The 12,516-nt window shown below is 46.8% G+C and overlaps 1 protein-coding gene and 1 non-coding gene across 3 annotated transcripts in view; both read left to right on the top strand.

Moving 5' to 3' along the window:
- Window positions 1-21: 21 nt before the first annotated feature.
- ELF1 (E74 like ETS transcription factor 1) overlaps window positions 22-12,516 on the top strand; it is a 108,916-nt gene continuing 96,421 nt past the window's right edge. The window contains exon 1 of one of the 2 annotated variants that reach the window (XM_040425391.1): window positions 22-119. The gene's annotated coding sequence lies outside the window, so the exon portion shown is untranslated. The remainder of the gene's footprint in view (window positions 120-12,516) is intronic. The other variant, XM_040425390.1, reaches the window with a different exon arrangement.
- Window positions 461-532, top strand: TRNAE-UUC. The gene has a single exon. It is a non-coding gene; the product is annotated as a tRNA-Glu (tRNA).

Below are 12,516 nucleotides of genomic sequence, written 5' to 3'. Positions count from 1 at the left end.
CTCCCTCTTTTGTGGGTGGAGAAAAAAAACTTGGCAGGAGAGCTGGGCAAACAAGTCCAGAGATACACACAGTGTCACCCGCTGCCCGGGCACGGCAGAGGCGGCCGCCCGGGACCGAGGTGAGTGCGCTCCTCCGGTGCTTGCTGCTTCTAGGGGTTTGTCTACTTTTCATTCACTTATCCTGACTTATTATCGCATGCTGTGTGGAGCCGGTTAGAGTGACTGTACACGCGGTACCGCGGTAGGACGGCACAGTGTCAGTAAGCACCGGCTGGTCCTTGCATCTTTCCGCTGAGGACCCTGCAGCGGTAGTAGTGTTTGAGGGTCTTGTGACGCCGCTGTACGGTGCGGGATGGAACTGCTGTCATGCAGCGGGGCTGAACAACGGTCACGAGTGACGTCATGTGATGCGCTGTGTGTGACTGGGTAGGGCTGTGAGAGCTGCAGGCTAGCACAGCCTTCCCATATGGTCTAGCGGTTAGGATTCCTGGTTTTCACCCAGGCGGCCCGGGTTCGACTCCCGGTATGGGAATCTGCGTTTTTTTTTTTTTTTTCTCATTTATTTGCAGATGTGAATCCAGCTGTTGTAATACGGTACTTGTGCACGCTGGAGCATGCCCTGTACCAGGGGGAATGTGGCAGATCCCTCCATTGGTGTAACTAGTTAGCATTGTTATGTTTCTGTAGGTACAGTACATTTATAGAATGGCAGACACTAGTAAACCGGAGCAGCAGCCAGTGTCTGGGGACCTACAGAGATACTATTTCTATGGATTTGCAAAAATAACAAAAAAAGTGCAAAATTATTAAAAAATGTGACCAAAATGTCTGCAATTCCAAGTGTCACAGCAAAAAATGCCTGCCACAACCAAACAGAGAAATACGGTTAGGGCCTTAAAAGGGCTGGTTAGATATCACTAACCTATTCTCTGGGTAGGGCATCGCTGTCAGATTTTATGTTGGCTGACCTTCTACTTCTATGTGTTCTAACTTTTGAGGCACTACAGTATATTATCTTTAAAGGGATTGTCCGGGGTTTCGGTTACGCTGGGCACCATACACTTCAGTGGGCACAACCCATGGACAGGTGTAGCCATGCGCTTCTAAGCCCCTAAAGAAGTACACGTGCTGATTTCAGGATACAAAGCTCCCGGTGGATGTTCTGGTGGTCCTAACAGATTTCTACCACCATGTGCCTTTTGTTTTATATGGCGGATCAGCCCAGTGGGTATGGGAACATAGAGAGATAGGATACCGCCACATGGGGCTGCTGCACTCTGGTTAATTACCACATGGCCGTACAACTCATTGCAGTATCATGTCGCACCCAAAATTGAAGTGCAGCCGTACCCTTATTATTCCTGCTAGAAGTTATGAATGAACTACTAGCAGTTTGCATTGAAGGTCCAGATGTGTGCTACCAGTTTTTTTTTTTTTTTTTTGGGGGGGGTGTCCCCTGCACAATCTGACTCTATCCAATCAGGGCTGCCAGTGTTAGGCCTCTTTCACACTACCGTATGGCTATTTCAGTGTTTTGCGGTCCGTTTTTCACGAATCCGTTGTTCCGTTTTTTTGTTTCCGTTTCTGTTCTGTTTTTCCGTTCCATTTTTCTGTATGGCATATACAGTAATTACATAGAAAAAATCGGGTTGGGCATAACATTTTCAATAGATGGTTCCGCAAAAAACGTAACGGAAGACATACGGATGCATTTCCATATGTGTTCCGTTTTTTTTTTGCGGACCCATTGACTTGAATGGAGCCACGGAACGTGATTTGGGGGCAATAGTAGGACATGTTCTATCTTTCAATGGAACGGAAACGGAATGCATACGGAAGTACATTCCTTTTTTTTTTTTTTTTTGCGGAACCATTGAAATGAAGCTTAGGGAGTCAGGCTGCGCGCATTTGCTAAAGGCGACATTCACAGTACCGCATGAAATCCGGCAGGCTGTTTCGGCAGAAGAACGGTCCGCCGGAGTTCACCGTATCTGGCATATTGACTATGATTCCCATCCCCTGACAGCTGGCATTCATGTCGGAACAGGCTGACTGATTTCTTAACACTAATGTATAACTAGCGTAAAATGTCCTTATTCCTGGAGAACCCATGTAAGCGTTCAGCGACTGAAAATCCGTTCCATTCATCTGTTGCATGCAATGTTTTTTGTCCGGCCAGATCCCATTATAGGCTATGGGGTCCGGTGGTGGACAGCAATATCTGGCGGGCTGTACTGCACATGTCAACACAGCCTTACAAAGAATCAGCTGCCCACAGCGGGTGTTTAGCTGCTCGCTCACTGGAATGGTCTGCAATCTGACAGGTTTGGTGCGGCATGGAAGCAGTACGGCCTGCTTCCGTGGGTTTTTTGTCTGTACCTCTGCACTGCAAAAAAAAGTAGTGCAAATTTTTTGTCTTGCAGATCGTGGACCCCGTTCAAGTAAATGGGTCCTGCGTCCGCAAACGGTAGCCCAACAGTCGGTTCCCATGCATTGCGGCCCACAATTTGTGGTCCGCAGGACGTGCCTGGCCGTCACACCTTCATGCACATGAGCCCTTAGTATAGGGGTTGCTGTTTAAAAAATAAAATAAAAATCCTTTTAATAAATAGTTACAGAACTTCAGTAAAGACTGACGCAAGCAATTCTGTACTGGTGCTAAAAAATGTAGTTCCGTCTGACTGGTGGAAAGCTAGATGACATGTCAGCGGCTGCTTTTAGTTGTTACTGGGATCTGTTCTCGTGTAGGAAGCAGACATGAGGTTATTCAGGTTTACGATGCTTTTTAAACTGACCGCAGCCGCTAAATGTGTAATTTACCTTGCGCTTGTTAGAGCCTTGGCTCTAGCTCGCAGCGGCTCTATCGTCTGCCATGGTTAGGCTACTTTCACACTGGCGTTTTGGTTTTCCGTTTGTGAGATCCGTTCAGAGCTCTCACAACCAGTCCAAAACTGATCAGTTTGCCCTAATGCATTCTGAATGGAAAAGGATTCTCTCAGAATGCATCAGTTTGCCTCCGTTCAGTCTCCATTCCGCTCTGAAGGCGGACACCAAAACGCTGCTTGCAGCGTTTTGCTGTCCGCCTGACGATGCAGAGGCAAACGGATCTGTCCTGACACACAACGTAAGTCAATGGGGACGGATCAGTTTTCTATGACACAATCTGGCACAATAGTAAACTGATCTGCCCCCCACTGACTTTCAATGGTGTTCAAGACAGATCCGTTTTGGCTATGTTAAAGATAATACAAATGGATCTGTTTTGAACGGATACAGACAGTTGTATTATCTGAACGGATCCGTCTGTGCAGATCCATGACGGATCCGCACCAAACGCGAGTCTGAAAGTAGCCTTAGCGGTGTGTCAGGAGATGGTTGAATGTAGCAGTGTCCATGATGATTAAGAGGTCAGGATACAACGTGCCGTCCGCCATCATGCGGTCCTTGCTCAGACCTGTTTTCCTGCGTTCCCGCTGATGTTTCACATGACATGTTTGTTTGGCTTCTTTCCTCCCAGTCTGGGATTTCCCTGGAAAATAAGTGCAGCGTTCCAGGCGTTGCTGGGAATAGCTGTCATGTGACGGCTGTGGGAGAGGTCCCTGTGTGGGCTGCCTTCTGCCAGTAAAAAGACATGGCAGCCATGCCTGCCTCAGCTGTGAGCACTACTACCCTCAGCAGAGCAGCCGGGAGATGATGGGATAAAGGAGAATCTGTCACTCTCTGTCTGTTGTACTTTTTATGGAAAACTTCCTAGTTCTCCCCGACCGCATTGAACTGTGCTAGACCATTCAGAGACCAGGTGAAGATCCAGGTTAGGCCAGGCAATGAAGAGGGTCAGTATTATTATTAAAGCGCCAATTATTCATGGCGCTGTACATATGAGGAGGAGTGCACATACATAATACAGACGATTGCACTAAGCACGGACAAGACGTGTTACGGACTGGTACAGGAGAGCGGGTCCTGCCCACCAGGACTTACAATCTACTAGTTGGAGACTTTTCTGGTCTGCAGCAGCGTGACCTTAAATAGCCCAGAATAAGAGCCAATTCACACGACTGTATTTTTCTGTCCGCATCAGTTGCGCATTTTTCAATGGGGCTGCATCCGCACTTCCGTTCCACCACCCCACAAAAAATATAGAACATGTCAGTTTTTATGACAAGAATAGGCATTTCTATCATATGGAAGGATGCTCCGATCCGCAAATTGCTGGTGTCCATGTTTTGCGGATCCGGTTGTGTGAATTATCCCTAATGCGGAGAAGTAGTATTAGTTCCATATGTGGGCTGACATGTCTGCAGCGTTGAACTATAACACTGGGTTCAGACCTGAGCGTTCGCGATGGAGCGCTCTGTATGCGCGATTGTACCGGCGTTTACAATCGCGCATACAGAGACAAGCGAACGCCCATTGTCGCGCGTTCTCGAAAGTCTATGTACGGGAACGCGCAACAAAACGCCCCAAAGAAGCTCAAGAACTTTTTTGAGCGTCGGGCGTTTTACAGCGCGATCGTACGCGCTGTAAAACGCCCAGGTGAGAACCATTCCCATAGGGAAGCATTGGTTTCTCCTTGTTGAGCGTTTTACAGCGCGTAGGAACGCGCTGTAAAATGCTCAGGTGTGAACCCAGGGTTAGAGATTGGCCCAAGATCTGCTCAGTGGGGGTCATTTATCCAAGACTGGCCTTTTACACTGGTCTTTGATAGCCCCTGCTCTGTTAAAGGAAACATCTAATTTAGGGAGCATTCACACGAATGTGGTTTGGTTCTGTATCCGAGTCACATTTCTTGCGGCTCAGATGCGGATCCATTCACTTCAGTGGGGCCGCAAAAGATGCAGCCATCACTCAGTGATGTCCGCATCTGTTGCTCCGTTCCGTGGCCCCCCTAAAATTATAGATCATGTCCTATTCTTGAGGACTGCAAAACATGGCACGTTCGTGTGCAAAAGCCCTTATGATTAGGCATAGGCCTCGTCATAAGTGAGGTACACTTCGGGCAGTCTATGTATCTGGAGTGGAAAGTACGCCAGTCCCCGACTGGAGTCATTGTCACTCCTCTTTTGCCCGGCCCCCACCGCTCCCTCGCGTCAGCGTTAAACCACTCATGCCAAAATATTGACGCACAGGAGTTTAGTTGCAAAAAGGGGTCTTGCGACTTTTCTTAGGCCAAGAACTGGCACAGAAATGTTAGCAAATGACCCCCAGTGGGTTGCGGACCAGTTTATAAGAGTACGGCCACATGTTCAGGTTCTTTTATGCAGTTTTTGAAGCTAAAACCAGGAGTGGATTAAAAAAGTAAAGAAGTTGTATCTGCCCTTGAAAAAGGTTTTCCAAGACTCTAAAACTGATGAGCTATCCTCAGGATAGCGCATCAGTATCTGATCGGTGGGGATCTGACACAAGAGACACCCGCAGATCAGCTGTTTGAGAAGGCACCAGCCACAACCGTCTTGCAGCTCACCAAGCACAGCACCGTACATTGTGTAGCGGTTGTGCTTGGTATGGCGCTCATTGGGGCTGAGCTGCTCCTAGGCCATGTGACTAATGAACGCTGCCTTCTTAAACAGCTGATCGGTAGGGGTCCCAGGTGTAGGATTCCCACCAATCAAAAACCCGAATCAAAAAGCCTGAACGTGTGGCGCACCCTAAGGCTAGGGGTACACAGTGATGTGTTGCGTGACACAATGGGAACAACTACACTATGACCTATGTCTCCCCAATGTTAAAACTTTTTTGTAATGATAGTCAATGGTGTCACACTGCCATTATAAAAAATGTCGTGCAACTTTTCGGCAACATATGTAGCCGTAGCCTAAGGGGGTCCAATCACTCGTGACACGTCCATAGTGCATTGTGGATCCGCAAATTGCACTTTCGCAATAAACGTGGCCGGCACACCCATAGAAATGCCTATTCCAAGAATGGGACATGTTCTATTTTTTTCCGGAGCCACGGACCAGAAGATCGGTGTCTCGCTCCGGAAATGCGGACAGCACACTGTGTGCTGTCCGCATCCGTTCCTGCCCCATAGAGAATGAATAAGAATGCGGACCCATTATTACAGACGTGTGAATGGACCCTAAAGGTGCTGCCACATGGTGCAGCCGTGCTGTGGTTGGGATGAGGCAGCCTTGCAGCTGAATACTGCGCGGTCATGCAAGCCGCAGCAAGGTCATATTAACTAATTAGAACCAAATAGGTTATTATTTATTATGTTAATGGCCACATGGTAACCTGTAATGCTAGGTCTACACGACGACATTTGTCATGCGACATTTTGTCGCACGACAATTTATATAATGGTAGTCTATGATGTCGCACTGCGACATTCAAGATGGATGTTGCAGTGTAGTTGTGCCCTATGTGTCGCGCGACTTATCGTCGTCGTGTAGACCTAGCCTAAAGGTAGGTTCACACAAGCAATAGGCCTTGTTCACATCCCCATTTGATCCAGTAGGCTGTTCCGGCACAGACCTGCCTGCTGGATCTTCTACTTCAATGGATCCCATTGACTGCATTGCAGTCCAGGAGTGATCTGGCAGATTTCTGGCATAAATGCCAGACAAAAACAGTTTTGTTTTTTTTGTCCAGCATTTGCGTCAGATCTCCTAAAAAGAGATGTGAAAGTGGCCTTATGTCAGTATAAGGGCTCATGCCCCCGAATGTAATGGCTCCGTGCCCGTGCTGCGGACCACAAATTAAGGTCTGCAATGCAGGGGCACCGACCGTGGGGCAGCCGCATGCGGATCGCGCACCCTTTCCCTTGAATGGGGTCCGGGATCCGCATCAGACAGTCTGCACCGCAAAAAAGCAGTGCATGCACTACTTTTTTGCAGTGCGGAGGCACGGCCAGAAACACCACAGAAGCACTTCGTAGTGCTTTTGTGGGGTTCCTACCCGTGCTTCCGCACAGCATCTACGGATTTGGGGACCCATTCAAGTGAATGGGTCCGCATCCGTTATGTGGAATGCACATGGCTGGTGACCCGTGTATTTTGCAACCACCGTATGCGGTCCGCAGCACGGGCACGGAGCCCTTTTACGTTAGTTTGATTCAGTAGATGCAAGGTTGGACAGAGCCACACAGCATTATAAATCACTATAATGCCGTGCAATCCTGTGAAAGGAGCAGTGTCCATAACGGGAAATCACACTTCCACCTGAAATGTGTTTCCCGCACTGGACACGCTCCTCTGAAATTGTCCTATGATGTTATAATTAGCATTTCGCTAAGGGTGCGTTCAAATGGCTAAAATCCACAACAGGAAATCAGTAGCTGAAAACAGGTCATCTTCTAATTTGGTGGTGGTTTTAGGGGAGTTTTTACAAGAGGTTTAGAGTTTTTCAGTGAGGTGTTTTTTATTTATTTTTGCTTTCCCATTGACTTCTTTGGAATCCACAATGTCACTTCTCAAATTGTCTACTGTAAAAACTGTACCATTTCTACAAGGTGTGCCCCATGTCAAGTTTTTTACATTGAAGTCAATGGGAAACCATTGATGGAGTTTTGAATATTGATTCAGCAGCAGAAAAATGCTGGAACATTTTTATGTGTGTGAACATGACCTAACAGGAAATTTGAACCAACAGGCTACATGTTAGGGCCTGTTAACATCTTCATTGTTACTTTACTTTCTGCAATGGCAGACGTATGCTTATACAGTGGCAGACGTCTGAGGTTTCTTTGGGAACTAGGCCACGTTAATACTGGGGCAGATTTATCAAAGTAAAGGAAAACTTGTTTAGTTACTAGCAAGTTACCATAGCAACCAATTGGATTCTACCTTTCATTTTTCAGAGCTCCTTTGGAAAATGAAAGGTGGAATCTGATTGGTTGCTATGGGCAACTAAGCCAGATTCCCTTCACACCACTTTTAATAAATCTGCCCCAGTGTGTTTAGCCCCCTGCTGGGCCTTTCTGTCAGGGCTGAGGTGAATGTACCACCGCAGTATATGTCTGAATACTGTTTTCAGGGATTCAGACGTATGCCCCCTGTGAAAAGCCTTAGGCCTCATGCACACGACCGTTGTTTGGGTCCGCATCCGAACCGCCGTTTTGGCGGCTCGGATGCGGACCCATTCACTTCAATGGGGCCGCAAAAGATGCGGACAGCACTCGGTGTGCTGTCCGCATCCGTGGCTCCGTTCCGCGGCCCCACTAAAAAAATATAACATGTCCTATTCTTGTCCGCGCTTTGCGGACAAGAATAGGCATTTATATTGCCGTCTTCCGTTTTTTGCAGATCCGCGATTTGCGGACCGCAAAAAAACGGCACGGTCGTGTGCATGACGCCTTACTGAATGATCAGCCAGCCACATCCTACAACAACCGAAATAAGCTGGAGTCAACAGCAGCCAGTATTTTGTGCAAGCACAGGCAAATGGGCGCACCCTTCAGCCCTATAATTTACCTCATGGCTGTAAAGAACTAGTATTTCTGCAATATCCTTGCTTTTTTATGCAATTCTCGGATGTAGACTTTAAAGTAAGCCCAGACTTGAGCTTCGGTAGTAGGGATCAGGTCCATGCAGGATTTTGGCACGGACTCCCATTCCGCTCTTAAACAAGGATCAATATGAATTCATTTCCTGTTTTGCACTTTTTGCCTTTAGCGGGGATAACTCACCACTTCTTAGTGGGTGAGACACTGGTAATCATCTGTGGGCTGACGGCATTAGATCGTGTCCCACCTCAAACTAGTAAATGTAATGAAAACTTACTCTAATTGAGTTATAAAACTTTTTCATTCAATTGTATGTTTCAGTTTCTAAACATTTTCATGACCTCCGCTTGCGGTCAATGGCTGAAAGCCTCCCATGACCACATTCAACTCACACAGGAGCAGGGGTTTACGAATTTTAAGATAACGGCCTATGCCTAAGGCCTCATGCACACGACCGTGCCGTTTTTTGCGGTCCGAAAACCGCGGATCCACAAAAAAACGGAAGCCGTCCGTGTGCCTTCCTCAATTTGCGGAACGGGCGGCCCATTGTAGACATGCCTATTCTTGTCTGCAAAACGGACAAGAATAGGACATGCTATATTTTTTTTTGCAGGGCCTCGGAACGGAGCAACGGATGCGGAAAGCACACTGAGTGCTGTCCGCATCTTTTGCGGCCCCGTTGAAGTAAATGGGTCCACATCCGAGACGCAAAAACTGCCGCTCGGATGCGGACCATAACTACGGTCGTGTGCATGAGGCCTAAAAGCTCATTCACACGAACGTATTTTCTTTCCGCTTCCATTCTGTGTTTTTTTGCGGACCGTATGTGGAACCATTAACTTCAATGGGGCTGTAGAAAATACGGAAGTTACTCTGTGCATTCCGTTTCCGTTTGTCCGCATGGCCGTTCCGGAAAAAAATTGTGCATGTCCTATTATTGTCCTGCAAATCATGGTCCGAGGCCCCATTCAAGTCAATGGGTCCGCAAAAAATACGAAACGCACACGGAACACATCCCGTATGTCATCCATATTTTGCGGATCCATACTGTAGAAATGCTATGCCCAGCCCATATTGCTCATGTGGTTGGTGATTAATAAGTTACTGTTTCAGTTTCCAATCCATAAAAAAAGGATCAAATACGGAAACCATATGGATATGTTTTGTGCAATAATGGAACGGAAGAGGACTTAAATCAGAGAAAAAAATAAAACTCAGATACAGCGGATCCGTGAAAAACGGACCGCAAAACAACAACGGTCGTGTGCATGATGTGCCATCAATGTGTGATTGAGAGGAGCCTGACCATTGGAACTCTCCTTCACATCCATTGACCATTTAGTGGTCCTTTCCCATTGGCAGCCCAGCTGCCCCTAAACCAGGACTTATCAACGATATTGCATGTGGGTCGAAGCACGTACAGTATATCATCTTTTTTTGCATGCATTAAAGGGTTTTCTGGGAGTAAAATATTCAGGACGTATCCTCAGGACAGGTCATCAATATCTTATCGGTGGTCCAACTCCCGGCACCCTGCCGATCAGGCAAGTGACGTCATGTTCATCAGTCCCATGGCCTAGACGCAGCTTTTAGTCCCATTCAAGTGAATCGGCCTGGGCTGCAATACCAAGCACAGCCACTATGCAACGAACAGAGCTGTGTTTGGTAAACTGGAGAGAGGTAGCAGCTCTCACCAGCCTCTGAACAGCCGATCGGTGGCGGTGCCGGGTGTTGGTCCCCTGCCGAACAGCTGAGGAAGGGGCATCACTTTGTAAAAGCTGGACACCCCTTTAAGAAAATTCATCCACACGGTGTGTAAACAATCTGCAGCAGAAATTGACATGTGGTGCAGACTTGGAATTTGCAGCATGTGACTTTAAGCCGTAGATTTCACTTTACCATGTCCAGGGTGATATCCACAGCCATTTCTACTAGCCGCCTGTAATTCATGTGACTTTCTCGCTGTATTTTATGTCCCTTGTGAACATACCCTAAAAGTTAGAAGTGGGAGGTAGATTTGAGCATATATGACCCCATGGGTCAGCTGCTGTGTAACTGCATCCCCCAGCATGCACACCTGCTGTACTGGTTTTGAAACGCCCATAAAAGTGAATGGAGCATTCTGGGAGTTGTAGTTTAACAGCTGAAGTGCTGGAGGTGGCTCACTCCTGTAATAGATGCTTTTTATTAATGGAGTCTGGACATTAGCGCATTAATACATACAACTGGAAAAATATCCGTTTTTAAAGGATGAAACAAGGATGAGGTTGGTTTTTCTTCTGCTGAGATACCTTTGTTGTGCTGTGCCTGAGAGAAATGACTTTTATTAATATGTAAGTTAGGTATTTGGTTCACCAAGGAGTTGTCCTGAGCCCCTTGAAGCACCAGAGCTCCTCCACTTTGCTATTAGAGCCAGGACGAGGCATTGTAGTTTACACTAGTGGCGCATACACAGTGTAATGCAGATTACTGCGCATGCGCCACTCCACCTGCACAAAGTGGAGTGTCTCGTCTTCTGGGTAGTTGATTTGCACTGCTGGGGACGCAGAGGCAGTTTTTCACTGATCGTCTCAGGAAAAATTGCAGCATGTTCTATATTGTGCGTTTTTCACACAGCTCAGGCTTCATAGAAATAAGTGGGGCTTGTGAGAAAAACGGAAGGTATCCGGGTACAGTGCGTTTTTCACTGATAGTTTCTAGGCGATGTTGAGTGCTAGGGCTCATGCACACGACCGTTGGCTGTTTTGTGTTCCGCAAATTGTTGATCTGCAAAACACGGATATTGACCATGTGCATTCCATTTTGCAGAAAAGAACGTCCAGCCCCCATAATGTGGACAAGAATAGGACATGTTCAGTTTTTTTGCGGGGCCTCGAAACGGACTTACGGATGTGGACCGCACACAGGTGTGCTTTCCGCATCTTTTGCAGCCCCATTGAAGTGAATGGGTCCATATCTGACCTGCAAAAAATGCGGATCAGATGCGGACGAAAAATAGGTTTTGTGTGCATGAGCCTTATTCTTCAGTTTTTCTTCAAACTCTTGAAAAACGCATCAAAAACTGATTGTATCTGTACAGGAAAAAAAATGGAAGACTTTTAACAGGTTTGCAACAAACTCTGAAGCAACGTGAAGAAAACCTTTTTCACTGACAAGTTCTGCATCGCTCGAGTGAAAGAGGCCTTATTCTTTGCAAATTTGTCACCTCCTTGCATGGCTGCTGTCAGGTCAGTGGTTTACCAGTGAAGTCTAGGGACTTTCCACGCCTTGTGTAGAACTGCTGGCCTAGTCTACATCAGGACTGAATGTATGCTGCTGCCACTTCCTGGAAACCTGACCATCACTACCACTTGGGGACATGTCTTCTGAAAATGACCCCGCTACGTATGTCAGATTCTTGCATCTTTGTCACACTGTATGTTTGCTGATTTTTAAATATTAGTATATCATAAATATTAATTAAATATTAAGATTATTAAACATATTTGTATTTTTTTAATTCTTAGTGAAATTCTCTAATTTAACTGGATGCTTTTGTTGTCCAGGCCGCGCATGACAGAAGCGGTAAGCGGACTCTCAGGTGCCGGCTTGTCATTCGGTCAAAGTCCATAGGTCATGGGGGTAAATGTGGGCGGAGCTGAGGTAGCCTGCACCGGAGTAGCTGCATCTATTAACCCTTTATGTAGACACACTGATGTCTTGTCTGATTGAATATAGTTGAAGAAGTGAGCTCTAATATTGTCTCGTCTGTTGCAGTGTGCACAAGTTGTGTTGGATTTATTTTGCTTGCTTCACAAAAAGAGGTTTTCCTGGACTACAACATTGAAGGATAGGCTATCGGTGTCAGACTGGTGGGGGTGCGACTCCCTGCAGAACAGCTGACTGAAGAGGCAGCAACCCCCTCCAAAGAGCCCAGTGTCTCCTTCGTTTACATTCAAGGGGAACTCTTTCTCCTTATGGAGGTGTAAGGAGTCTTATAGGCCAGGCAGTACTCCTCTGGGGAAAAAAGGTGTGCATATTAGCTTTCTTTTCAAAAAGAAAAGAAAATCGGACCTCTGATGCCACCAGAT

This window comes from Bufo bufo, chromosome 3 (genome assembly GCF_905171765.1).
Source record: "Bufo bufo chromosome 3, aBufBuf1.1, whole genome shotgun sequence".
Lineage (NCBI taxonomy): Eukaryota > Metazoa > Chordata > Amphibia > Anura > Bufonidae > Bufo > Bufo bufo.
This window is presented reverse-complemented; position numbering and strand designations above follow the sequence as displayed.